The following is a 13,638-nucleotide window of genomic DNA, read 5'->3' on the forward strand; positions in this document are numbered from 1 at the left end:
AAGCTAAGCTAAATGTCCTCAGCACTAGCTTCAGACAGTGGAGTGCTGTAAAGTTGTCATCTAATTCCCGACGACAAAGAATACTAGCACATGAAGAAATAAAAATCAGAACTCAATGATTGAACACAGAAGCCAACTGTTTGGAGGTATTTAACAATTAGCCCAATAAAATCCACGGGATTCCTCAATGTAGGCTAAATGTACCAGCAGCTAACAAGCCAACAGCATCTAAGTAAAACAATTTAAAAATTAGTTCAATGTCAGTGTTCATTTATTTAATGAAAAATTAAAAAAATCTACAGAAACCTTGTTGATGAAAACTCCAGCATTCAACAAAATCACTCAAAATGCTTTGAAACTTTGTCACCGCTCAATAAGAGCATTATTTTTAAGATGAACAGTATTATTTCCTCCTGTGATCAATCAAAAACAAATACTTTCTAAAGACTACAGTGAAAATACAAGCCCTTTCATTGACTTAAAGTCAATAAAGCCTGTGATTACTGATATACGAGTTAGAGAAAGAGTCCAACTGTGATTCTCAATCAGGAGGACAAGAAAAACAAACACTCTTGCTTGCTCTTTAGTACAAAATTGCAAGTAAAATGTTTGTTAAGGAACATAAACAGAAGCCTGATAAGTACTAGTAGCACATTCTTTGGACAGATAAAGATAAATCTGTTGAGCTCAGTTGGAGTCCAGTATGTCTGGTGTGAACCTGAACAGGACTACAACAGTGAATGCACAGTCCTGACAGTGAATTACGGAGGTGGAAGTGTGATGATGATGTGATGGTGCTATAAGAGGGAAAAATGTGTTGGGGAGATGACTTGTATAGATGAAATCACAAATGTTTCTGGATAAACCAAAACACTGACTGACAAAATCACGGATCACAGAGATTCTAAAGAAGAAAAAAGAAAAAACTACGGCCTGGACAAGTATGTCAACCGATTTGAATCCAGCAGAACCTTTTTGAGGTATTTTATAGATAAAGACAGAGCAACACAATCCCTCCAGCAAATAGTGAACCATCCATGCCGGGGGGATGAGTCTGTGTCCAAAAAATAAAGATGAACATGTAAAGTTTTTAAAAAATTAAAGATTTGAATCTCAGTAAGGAAAGGTGCTGACTTGTGTTGCTTTGAGTTCCTACTGAGGGGCCTGCATTTTTTATTACAGCAAATCTAATCTATTACTAACGCTGTTACTAAAAACACTGCAACTGCTGTTAGGTGATACTGTACTATTGAAGTTTTCCTTTCTTATGCTACTTTTTACTTTTACTCTTTAGCTCTATGGTGGTTACCCGTTATTGTTCACATTCAGTTTACTCACATAAAATACAAATCTACTAATAAATTATGCTAATTTTGTGGAATAAGCTATATAAAGTGATTACAATTGTTTCCAGTTGCAACTTTAAAGTGACATACAGATTGGTGCATTAACAATTATAATCCAATATATAATATATATGATTCTGAGTACTTATACTGCAGGTAGTTTCATTATATTTTTAATACTTCTTCCACCACTGGCTAAAGGTAGCGGGAATGTTAAAGCTAGTTAGCTAAATGCACAGCCATTAAAACTGACGGTAATGTGTGTAACACCTTATTTATTCTGACATGTCTGCTTCCTTTATTATCATGTAACATCTTTCCTCCTTGAGGTGGATCTGCAGCATGCTTTGAGGCGATGCCTCTCATATGCGCTTAATCCCACAGCTGCCTGAGTGTATCACGTATTTAATAGAAATCAAAGCCTGTCAACACACATCACTGGTCTCAAGGGCGCTGAGCGACGGTGGCTCGATGAGCTGCAGGGTTCATGGGAGTCAAACAAGCTCCAATTTATTCATAAAGCTTGGCGACACGAATACGGCGAGCGAAGATGTGCTGACATGGGAGGTGGAGGAACAAAGAAGAAGAGCGAAGCATCGGTGAAAGAAGAAGAGAAAGAAAACCTCAGCGAAGGTCAGAGGGTGGAGAATAGAGCGTCGGGCCTCTGTTGTTTGCCCAGTTTCGCCCTTCAAATAAATCATTCAAGAGGGGGATTAGAGGGAAAGCAAAGCAGAGCAGAGACGTACCACACAACAGCACTGCAGCAAAGTGTTTCCTCTACAGTAATCAGAGATGGAAGGAAGGTGAAGATGCACGCAATGCATGCATGTGTAGGGGGATGGAGGTCAAGAGAGAAAATCATAGACATCATTTGGTCTGTAACTGATGGCTGAGGGCTGTAAAAGACCCCAGGGATGTAAGTGAGCAAACATCCTGGTGGTTCTCTGAATATCTACTAATCCCCAGCGAACACTCCTGAAGCATCCGTCACCTCATCCGGTTCCACCCGTCCATCTGCCAGTCTGCTACGGATGCAAATTTAGAACAATTTTCTTCTTATCTGTGTGTGTTATCAATCAGTAATCATTAACACGGATGGAGTAATGCAAACATGATTCAATTCATCCTTACATGTAGTTTTACTAAACCACATTCTGAATTATATTTTGAAGGTAGGGCTGGGTCGAATAGCAGTTTATTGACTCCAGATATTTGTCCCTGATTAACGACAAACATCTGAAAAATTGGTTCGGTTCATAACGGCCAACAGCTCTCTGCCTGCCAGAACACAAATCTGTCTGTAGTGCCCACTGTCTAGGGTTGCTATACTGTAAAATACATAAATAAATAAATGCTATCTTCAATTTAATTGAACGGCTTTGCCTGGTGGTGCAACCAGGTACTGCAGCCAATCTGCAATGTGTCCTCTGACATGCATGTCCTTCGTGCTATGTCTTATCGGTCAAAATATTTTAAAACAATTAAATTATGAATAGATTAACCATCAATCATTAACATCCCTGGTCTGCATGCACCTTGTCCTTGTATCTTTGTTGCTCAGCTCCACTTGACTGGAAATTTTAAGGGCATCAGGAACAAAAACGCTACACAGGTTATAATCCAGATTCATCGTCTCTGTCTATTAAGCTGCTGGGTTTCTGCATTCACACGATAAGTTCTGCTGCTGTGACAGCACTAAAGTGGCAGCTGTTTGGGCCCCCTCCGATGCTGCTCAACCAAAAACAAAATCCTGCTGAATTCATGAATTTACAATCCACTCTGACGGACACAAAAGGACGGACGGATGATGGACTGGCAACCAAACATTTAGCAGATGCTGAATTTGCAGCACAGATTCAAAAAGTGGCTGCACTGCTTTTTCCCTCCTTCTTAACAAAAGTGAAGGATAGGGCGGAAACGTGAGGCGAGGAAAAAGGCAAAACTGAATGCGTGGAGGCATGTGTATGCAGGTGCAAGAGCTGCAAAGGACAGAAGCACCTCTAAGGCCTAACATGCCAGCTCACGGCTCAATCAGCTGGTTTTTATTATCACCTCTAATTGAGTCCAACCACACCCTCGTTCCTAAAAAAAATCTACCAGTTCAGCATGAACTGGCTCACTTGGATCGACTCATTATTCAAAACGGTCTCCTGGCGATTGAAGCTCGCCCGAAAATAAACGCTTCCCTGTCGCTGCTGACAGATTCCTGGCAAGAAGAAGCGTGCTCACAACCCGCCAGGAACTGTGGGATCACTGGGAGGAAACGTGGTGAGAACAGGTGGGACTGCAGGGATCAGGTGGCACAGCTTTGCTCTTTTCACATGCATACGCACAAACACAGCGCTTATTCACGCGTGAGCAAGCCTCGCTTCTTTAACTCGTAAAAATGACAAACACAATCATTAGTCGAGGTGGCGATGCTTCACTCCCAGGATGCTGAGAGAGAAAGAAAAGAAATAAATAAATAAAAACATTCATGCCAAACCATTGCTCTAGTTCTCAGACTTCACTGTCTCCTTGGTAACCAGCACAGAGAGAGTGTGAAGAAGAGTTGTGAAGAGACGTGATTGGATGATCCTGTGCAGCTCTGGACCACTGGTGGAAATGCTGGGAGTCAGGTACAAAAAAAAAAAAAAATGTAAAAAAAAAAAGCGAGTGAGTTATTCTTTTATCCGTTGTCAGAGTGAATACAGGTTACTATGACGTAATGTTTACTCTGCTGTCCAAGTCATAATGAGGCTTTTCGGCAAGGCTCCTACACATGATACAAGCAGGGGGAGCTGGATTTCATTGCTGGTTTTTGCTTGAAACATTTAGTTCAAGCTGATTCGAATGCCGGTCAAGATTAGAGCGTGAAAAGGAAATGCAAACTTGCAATGATCAAATAATAAAGCACACAAGAGAGAAAAATAACTCAGAAGGTTGGCAACACTGGGCGGTTCAGAATTGTAAATGCAGCCTTGAAAAATCTACCAAACAAGAGATCATGAACATTCTGACCAGAAACACCAAAGAATTATAAAGAAAAATCAAAAATCAACAGATAAATCAGCAGCGCAATGCATCACCAACTCAGTCAGAATCACTTGCTTCAAGTAAACCTTATACAGCCAGATTTGGTACAAAAAGATTCAAAGGCTACAAGCAGCAACAGCGATCCTCAAGAGAGAGCTAACTCCTACTTAAGCCTACATGATAGTCCAAATAGCACTTGCTCTTATTATACTGTTTTCAAGGCTGCTTGGAGGATTCAATCCACACATGTAATGTAGACTGGCATCCACATATTCCAAGCAAAAACAAATTTTGGGTTGAACACAGACGTCCACAGATGGATTTGAGGAGATGATGAAATTTACGGATCCCAGCGGACTCCAACATTCTCACGGACATGCAAAGTACAACACTGGTTTTAGCTACCATACACAAGCATCAGTTTAAACCAGCAATGCTAAAACTGCAGCACAGAGGGAGGAGGATGGTTGGCGGAGAGAGCTGAGGCGGCTCTACAGTGTTGGCGTGATCAGTAGAATCAAGGTTCAATCACAATGCACGTCTGTTTCATCATTTAAAAACAACCACAGCCAGTGAGACGGTGCCAACTGGATGCAATGCAACTAAATTATGCTTTTATACAACTATTACTTTGTCTAGTTTGACAATCATTTTGTTGTAGAGATATTTGTAGCTTTGTTTCTGCAAATAAAGTTATCAGTTTTATTGATAGTTTTGGTGTAAGACTTGTTTTCTGTCATTTTGCTTTCTGTTGTTGTGTACTTTCAGTTTTGAACGTGTTTTCAGGTGTGGCTTAAGCACCATAACTATGTGGTTAAGTTTAGCCAGCAAATGTAACGCACAACCCTTTCACTACATGTTTGAAGCATCTCCTCTATTTTCTGGGTTACTATGGTGACGTCCATCTAATATATAATTTGCTGGCTAAAAAAGAGCAACAGCAAACCAGTAAAAAAGGAAAAACTAGCAAAGATTTGTTGATTAGAAACTTATATGTGATACGTTGCTCATAAACGCAATACAACAGATGTCCTGCTTCTCTTAAAAAGATCAAATTCTAGGATTCATCATCTGTGGAAGCAATGTCACAATTCAAAAACTCTTGAAGGGATAAAGCTAAAAAACTGTCATCTTTTGACTAAATGTACGATGCAATGGACTAACTACTGGATACTGTTCTGCATAGTACTTTATGGTATGGTATCGCTTAGGAGTTCAATGGTAGCTGGACCTGCTTGTAGCAGAACTTTACAAATCGATCTGTTTTGTGCAGATATTTGAATCAAAATTTGTCTAAAATGTCACAGAAGAAACTAGAATGCATTCCGTTTTTGTGAACTAACAGATAAATGACTAAAATGTGACTAAAAATAAAACCACATCAACATCAGGTGCCACAATTCACCCTGTAAATTGCATATTAGAAATGTAAATGTTCTTCATGTATAGTAGTGTTTTTTTTCCTGAACAGCACAAAGAACACTTACTCAGACATGTGCAAGATGTTGTGTTGTCAGGAACAATATCAGAGTGTTTACTGGAGAACAATGAAAAGGCTGCAGATCGAACCAACAAACCTGTGATTACTGACGCTCTACCACCTGAGCCACACAATACTGGACATTACAACCCACACAGTGGTTGATGAGCCTATTATGTGTGGTATAATAGAAACAGCTGATCCCAATCAGCCAATGCAAGCACCACATCAGTGCTCCGCCACGTTTCATTTAACAAACAGCTCCAATCAAAAAAGCAGCAACATGTGTCCTTTTTTTATTTTGACAGTTTGCGCCTCCATGCTATCCCACAAAGCATATTTACCTCCGCCAAGGAGGTTATGTGACACCCGGCGTTTGTGTGTCTGTCTGTCTGTCTGTTAGCAAGATAACTCAAAAACGCCTGGGCAGATTCAGATGAAATTTTGAGGGGATGTAGACTATGGTAAGAGGAAGAGCTGATTTAATTTTGGTGGCAATCCGGAAAGGATCCTGGATTCTGGATGACTTTGAATTTTTTAGTATGCTTTAGTATGTGGTCCAAAATAGGACGAAAACATCATAGGTTAGTATGTTGTCCATCAAAATGGAACAAGGTGTCCAGATAGCTCAACTGGTTAAGAAGGTGATTTGTAAACAGAACTGTGTCAAAGACGCAGGTTTGATTCCAGCTCATGATCCTTTACTGCATGGGTTTCCTGTTTTCCTCTCTATCCTTGGTGGAGGTCTGCACTCTCTGAGTGCTTTTCTAGTTATTCTCTGTGAAGTTTTGCAAACACCACATGATCAGAGCTGACTGAGAATCCAAAGATTAGGACCCAACAGATGACTAGATCTGAACTGGGTCTCAGATCAAGTCGCAGATTGTAGGTACTAACGGTAAAGAGAAACTTCTTGTAAAGCGCTGCAGCAAAGAATCGTTTTTAATTAATGGCTTGAGAGTCGATTAATTTTCTAATTAACTGCTAAGATCAGTTAAAGTCACAAAACACCCATCGCAACTTCCATAAACTCAGGAGGACTTGAGTCGCTTTGACACCAGTACTCTTTTACATTAATCTGCATCTGAACGTGTCGACTTCATGTCTGAAGTTGCAACAGCAGTCATACAAGGCCAAACCCAGAACATTCCCAAACAAGTCTGAACTGCATGCAACCACTTTGACAGAGTCCTACAAACAATGAACTTTGAGTTGTTTTTGAGTTGATCTTGTTCCACATTCAATATCGTTTCAAAACCTTTCTCAAACACGATTTCACATCTAAAATGAAGAAAATCTGCAAACTTTTCTGTCCTGTAACAGCCAAGATTAATAAGAGTCGCTGATATTAAATGTAATCCAGGTTTTAGGAGTTGTTCCTCTGAGTTTATTAGATACCTGCAGCATCAAACAGCAACAGGATTCATCTAAGAGAGAGAGCTGCATTTATGCGTAACAGCAGAAACTTCATTCATCATTTATAATTCGAAACTTTCCCCCACATGGAGACAGGATGGACCAGGATCTAACAGCAGGTCACACTGTGAACATTTTTTTTCCCACCTCAGAGAGATGAGCTGGCTCAGAGTCACACTTTATCAAAACCAGAAATGTAATTTCTTTGATTATTTATTTTGCAGAAGTTGGAAAAAAAAATCTCCAAGCGTCCAAAGGGGTTACCAAAACTAGAGTAATGTTGAGTTCACATACTTTAGATATTTTACTACTTACATTTTAATTTGTTTTCAAGCAGTTCCACCAAAAAGTCCCTGAATTTTAGTCATTTGACTGTTGGTTGCAGCTGAATGACTATTGGCTTCACACAGAATTTGTTTTTTTTACAGGATCTGATGCAAATGTTTTGTTTTTAGCTATTTTTAAATAAAATAAAAGTAGAATAAAAGGATTTTGATGGTTAAGATACCTAGATTTGTATAACTTTTCCAATGGTAAAGTGTGTCAATAGCTCAAGAAGCCACAAAAAGTTGAAAATCCAGCAACTGGCTCTGATAAATGGTTGAATTTGGGTTTTTGCTTCTGTCTTTTTTATAAGATCACATGCTTTTCAAACCAGCTGGAGGGTTTTTGATTATTTACAATAAAATGACAAAGAAAAGCAGACAAGTTGTGGGCTTGTATCTGAGGAGCTGTAACCAGCAGAGGTCTCACATCTTTGCTTCATGAACAATGAATCTATTATCAAAACTGCAGGAATAGTTGCCTTCATCAGCTCATTTCTGTTCCAGTCTTGGCTCGAATTTCAACCTATTTCTGGCAGATAAAGCTGCAGAAGCAGACACAAGCCCTGCATTTGTAGGAGAGCTTTTAAACAAATAAACAAGATTCATTTTTGGTTTAGTTTCAGCTCTGAAACATGGAGATACAGCAGAGAGACTCTGCTGGACTCAGACTGCAGCAGCTCCTTCTTCATATCATGCACATGTGCTAAGAATAGAGCGTCTATATAAGGAGCTGCAGGAGTCAGTTGGCATAAACTTGGGGGATGCCATACTGTCATTGTGCAGCGGATTAATGCCTCACATCCTGTCAGCGGTCATGTGACTGTGAGGGTTCACCCCGGGCTCTGCAGTAGTGAAATGGAAACAAACAGTGTGAACCTCTGGAACAACTCATGACCGGAATGACACGGCGGCCATGTGATTGTTGCACCATTTCTCACTGCTGGAAAACACGTAGTTATCGACAAAATCCCACCTGCATGATGTTAGCATGCTGTTTCTTGTCGTTTTTGCACTCTGGATCCATCAGGCTCCCTCAGGGCGCTGAACCTGAACCATGATTTTCTTCTTTCTTAGCTCAGCTCGCATCCTAAATGGAGCACATGAATCAAGCCTGAGCATGCACTAGGATTGAGTTTCAGAGAGGCAGATGTCTGGGATGGGCTTCAGGAGGTGGGAAGGAAGGCGTTCCTCTCCAACCACAATCATTCGCAGTTGTGCCTCTAAATATAAACCGGCACGCTGGCAGCAGATCTGGACAAATCGCTGGTCGTGGTTGGCACATCGCATTAGGGTCGGAACATGATATCCTGCTATCCTGCCTGCTTTTGTGCGACGGATGCATGCGTGGGAGAGGAGCAGGGGGTTTGGATTTGTCTGAAAATCACAGCTCTGTTCCTGAATATGTCAACGCTGCAGGGTGTTGTGCCCCATGTGGCGAGCCGGGCTCCCCTAGGCTGCAGGGCGACGACAGGTGCAGGGTTCTGGGAACTTTTGTCTTTCCACAGCCGCTCATTCGTCACTACTCGCTCTCAGCCTGCACACGGACTCTGACCGGGAAAGTCCCTTAATGGAATCTCTGGGGATGAACTGGAATTCCAGCTTATCTGCACTCATATGACTTATCACCCTCAGACAGTTTTGGATCAACAGTGTAACGTTTAGGGCTCCAGACAACAATCATCTTCAGTTTCTATTATTTTAAAAATTATACTTTGATTACCCTTCTACACCCAGAACCAGACTGTATCTGTTCTTAAACCTGCAGACAGGTTTAAAAGTCTGCTGTTTTAAAACTTACAAGCCATAAACTGTCAAAACAAAGCTATTTGTCATATTTTCATTGTCCTGACAGTCCTTGAACTAATCATGTGTGACTTGATTTAATCAGTAAAATTAACCAGATCTAAGCTTGAAATTGTGACATTTCATCTAAATCACCATGTTCAACATGCCTCTTTTTTAAATTACCCAAAAATGAACTGTTTGTTTTAATCAGATTCGCTCCTCTGTGCAACACGAAGTCATCAGTGACTCAGCTGCAGCTAACAATCACATAATCAACATGCAGGGACTTTTCAGCTGAACTGCAGGCTGAGTTTACACAGAGCAAACGGGATACAAATTAAAAATGTAAGCTTATTTAATTAATGGAATATCTTTCGCTAGCAAGGTGGAAAGTTACAGTATTTTAAAAATTCGTCAAGACTACGCCATTTATCAGCAACAGAAATTGCAAAAAACAGAAAAAAAGTCAGATTTTCATCTTTCTGACAGTCCTTGAACTACTCATGCGTGACTTTTGGTTTTGTCAGAAAAATGAACCAAATCGAAGCTTGAAATTGTGACATTTCATCTAAATCACCATGTTTGACATCTCATTTTTTTAAAAAGATTACCAAATATGAACTGCCTGCTTTAACCAGATTCTGTAAAAAACAAAAAGTTTGGTGCTCCTCGGAGCAACATGAAGTTATTAGTGACTCAGCTGCAGTTAACAATCACATAATCAAAATGAATACACTTTTCAGCTGAACTGCTGGCATGGAAAGTCATGGTATTTTAAAAACCTGCCAAGATTACCCCTTTTATCAGCAACATATACTGTAAAAACAGAAAAGAAAGTCAGATTTTCTTATTTCTGACAGTCCTTGAACTAATCGTGTGACTTTCATTTTCATTAGTAAAATTAGCCAAATCAAAGCCAATCAAATTGTAATATTTCATCAAAATCACCTTGTTGGACATGCATTCATTAAAACAATCTACCAAAAATAAATTATTTGCACCAAACAATTAAATAGCGAGCTGCTTGGAGCCACCATGAATCTGTTAGTGACTCAGCTACAACCAACAGTCACATGAAACTGGAGCAGATGTCGACTGAACTGCAGGTCGTGTTTACACACAGCAGAGAGGCACCAATTAAAAACTCATAAAATATCATTATTACGTAGACTTACCATTTTTTCACCATTTGTAACACTTGTGGGCTGTACTAAAAAAGTTGTGCGTATTGATTCCAAGTTGTTGTTGGTTTTAAATATTCAAAGAACTTAAACTTTAATTTGTTCTTCATTTAATGATTTGTAGCATTCTGTGTAATATTTTTCAGTAGATACTTCTGAGATATTGCCTTCCCTCCTTCATGGTTTTGCTGTTTCCATTAGAGCTGCAGGCCTTTCTGTTGCAGTAACATTGTTATAGCAGAAGCTTGGCAGTAAAATACAGAGTTTTCAGACCACTGCAACAATCCGTGTCCCTCTCTCTCTCCATCCATCTCCCGAGTTCAGCAGAGGTGATGTTGAAGTTCAGACAACTGGCTGCTTTATTCACACACAGTCATTAAAAATACATTAATCAAAGAGATAAAACAGCATTTGCAGTGAGAAAACCTCCAACAGGTCCAGAGAGCAAACACGAGCAGAAGAAAAACAAGTTTGCTTTTCATCTCACAAACTTTCTCTGGTTTTAATCCATAATAAATACCAGGTTTGAAGAGATGAGCTACAACAACCGTGATTAAATGTAATCAAAGACTGACCAATCGCTTCATCTCATGAGCTTTGAACTCCAGTTTAACCTCCCCGTCGTATTTATAGAGGCACCAGCTAAATGTTCCGATGGCATTTTCAGGCCATTTACCACTTGAGCTGCTTGGCTGAGTTCTGCAACCTGAACAACATCTTTCCAGAGCGGCCACAACCTCAATCTGAGGGAATGGACAGTGTCGGCTTACACATGCTGAAAGTAGGCCAGCCAACTTACAGTTACAGTAGAGGCAGCAGCAGAGACTCTCACCTGGCTGCAGCGCCAACAAAGTAGGACCTAATTTAGCCTCGCTCACGGTCTCAGGACTTTCCATGCTGACAGCAGAACAAACCTGAGGCGCTGTGGCTAAACCACATTCCCTCCCAGACGGGGTGAATCGGACGGCGTTGCGCTGCAGGCCGAGGAGGGCGTGGAGGGGAAGGAGTGAGGTCTGGAATAAAACCATGAGTGGGCTGAGAGGAGTTAGAGGTACAAAAACACTGGAAACAAAGTAGGAGAAACCAGAAAGAAGAGATTCAAATTCACCTTCACCGTCCTGCCAAGTTATTAAATAACCAAGAATTAAGGGCGAGGTTGAAAGAGTGTTTCATTTTTGGTTGAAAAGAATTCTGATGCTTTCTGTCAACTACTGATAGCAAACAGTTATGTTGTAAAAAACGTTTTTTAAACAGGGATGGGATCAGCAAGTTCTGATTCTAGCGGAAAGTTGTTGATGGGGGGTGGGGGGGGGTGGGGGGGCAGCGCAGCGACCTCCAATCGCTGGGCCGTTTACAATCGTCATTAACAAGCTATCGTTAACGTCGTTACCATCGCACGGGAGTATCAGCGACAATAAAGTGTTCAAACTTGTGAAATCGGCGTTCAAATAAATGAAATCGGCGGAAATCGCGGTAAATTCCCATCCCTGAAAAAAAGCGGAATTCCGCGAATTCGCGGAAAAATCACATCCCTGTTTTTAAAGGAACTAACAAAACAGAATTCCCCAAAACCCCCGAGAGGTTTTAGCTGGTTTGAAAATGATGAAAATTGAGAAGAAATCTATATAAATACATTTCTTGACCAGTTTTCTGACTTGGGGTTTCATTTATTGATGAAGCTTAACAGACATTTTTTGTGTCTCAAATGGTCAGAAAAATGCAGAGATTTCTGTTACACAATGTGACTCAGTTATCAGGCATACTTCAACGGATCCACTTTCAGGAAGGAAAAACCTTGACATATGAAAATAACACCAGGAATAAAACAAAGCTAAATTTCATATTTTGTTCCTTTTCTGATCAGCAGCTGTGCCAGTCAGCTAGCTTGTTTGCCTGTTAATTGTGAGTGAACGCTAAACACTCACAATAAATGTCAGTAAATTCGGAATCTCAACTTAATTCACAGACGCAAAGTTGTTTTCAGCAGCTAGGTCCCATAAATACACGATTCAAACAGCGGAAAGATTGTGTAGGATGGCCGGACTGCACTGACTATCTTGAGCAGCGCTAAGCCCAGGATGCAACAACGATGCCCCCAAAATACGGACATGGGGAATAGAAATGCGAGTACGGTCATTAAGATAAAAAATTACCTGCAAAAGTGCAACAAAAACAGTAGCAGATGTGTGTCCATTGCATGATATGATTTTTCTGTTTTCAAAAAGGAGATGAACATAATTTTTAAGCCGTACACATTGGCTCTGCATCAGGTCTTAAAGAGCTCAAATCCACAAACTATCATAACGGGAATTTACTACACCGACATCACAGAAGCAGAAGTAGAGGTCACTGTTGATGCAAAAATGAAAAGATGCATCAAATCAACTTCAACCGACGGTGACCGTGTCGGATCATGGGTCAACAACGGGCTGCCAGTTTTCCACGAGTTTTTTTCGTCCTGCAAGTTCAGTACAATCAGATTTTCTTCATAGATAAGCTAAATGACAGACTCATACAGTCCTGTCATTAATGCTCAGATTTTCGTCTGCGTGTAGAAAAATGTTTGAAAAGGCAACACAAGTGGAGGGAAGAAGAACGCTGCGTGACATATGAAGCAGAAATGGCAGAAATCTGTCCACAATCTACATCCAGTGAGCAAGATTTGTGTAGAAGAGCAGATTTCACAATATAATAACTGATATACTGGACACACTATCTTGCCAAAGCAGTGACTTCAAATGGATCTTTCTTTGCATTCTACATTTTCACTTTGCATCTATTTTATGGACATAATTGATTCCATAGGGGTCACTCTATGGAGATGAACTTTCTCAGCGTAAAATGCTGCTCTGGTCTTTAATTTAAAGGTCTTTTTATTTGCTTCAAAGCCCCTACTGCGTCTATAGTATAAAATGTAATCCGGCTGACATGGAGAGGACCCAGTGGGGTTAAACCGGATCATCGTGTAATAGAAAGACTGCCGGGCCAAACGGGAGGAATGGCAGCGATGCATCACACATCCACATCCACGGTGTGCACAAGAACACTCATGCAAAGCAGCAGAACGTAGAAAACCTCACAGCAGAAAG

General features: G+C 40.5%; 1 protein-coding gene across 1 annotated transcript in view; it reads right to left on the minus strand.

The window, feature by feature from the left end:
• The window catches only part of LOC110963291 (SH3 and PX domain-containing protein 2A-like), a 132,390-nt gene that overhangs the window by 88,873 nt on the left and 29,879 nt on the right, over positions 1-13,638 (minus strand).

The sequence above is a fragment of the Acanthochromis polyacanthus genome, chromosome 3 (genome assembly GCF_021347895.1).
Source record: "Acanthochromis polyacanthus isolate Apoly-LR-REF ecotype Palm Island chromosome 3, KAUST_Apoly_ChrSc, whole genome shotgun sequence".
Classification (NCBI taxonomy): domain Eukaryota; kingdom Metazoa; phylum Chordata; class Actinopteri; family Pomacentridae; genus Acanthochromis; species Acanthochromis polyacanthus.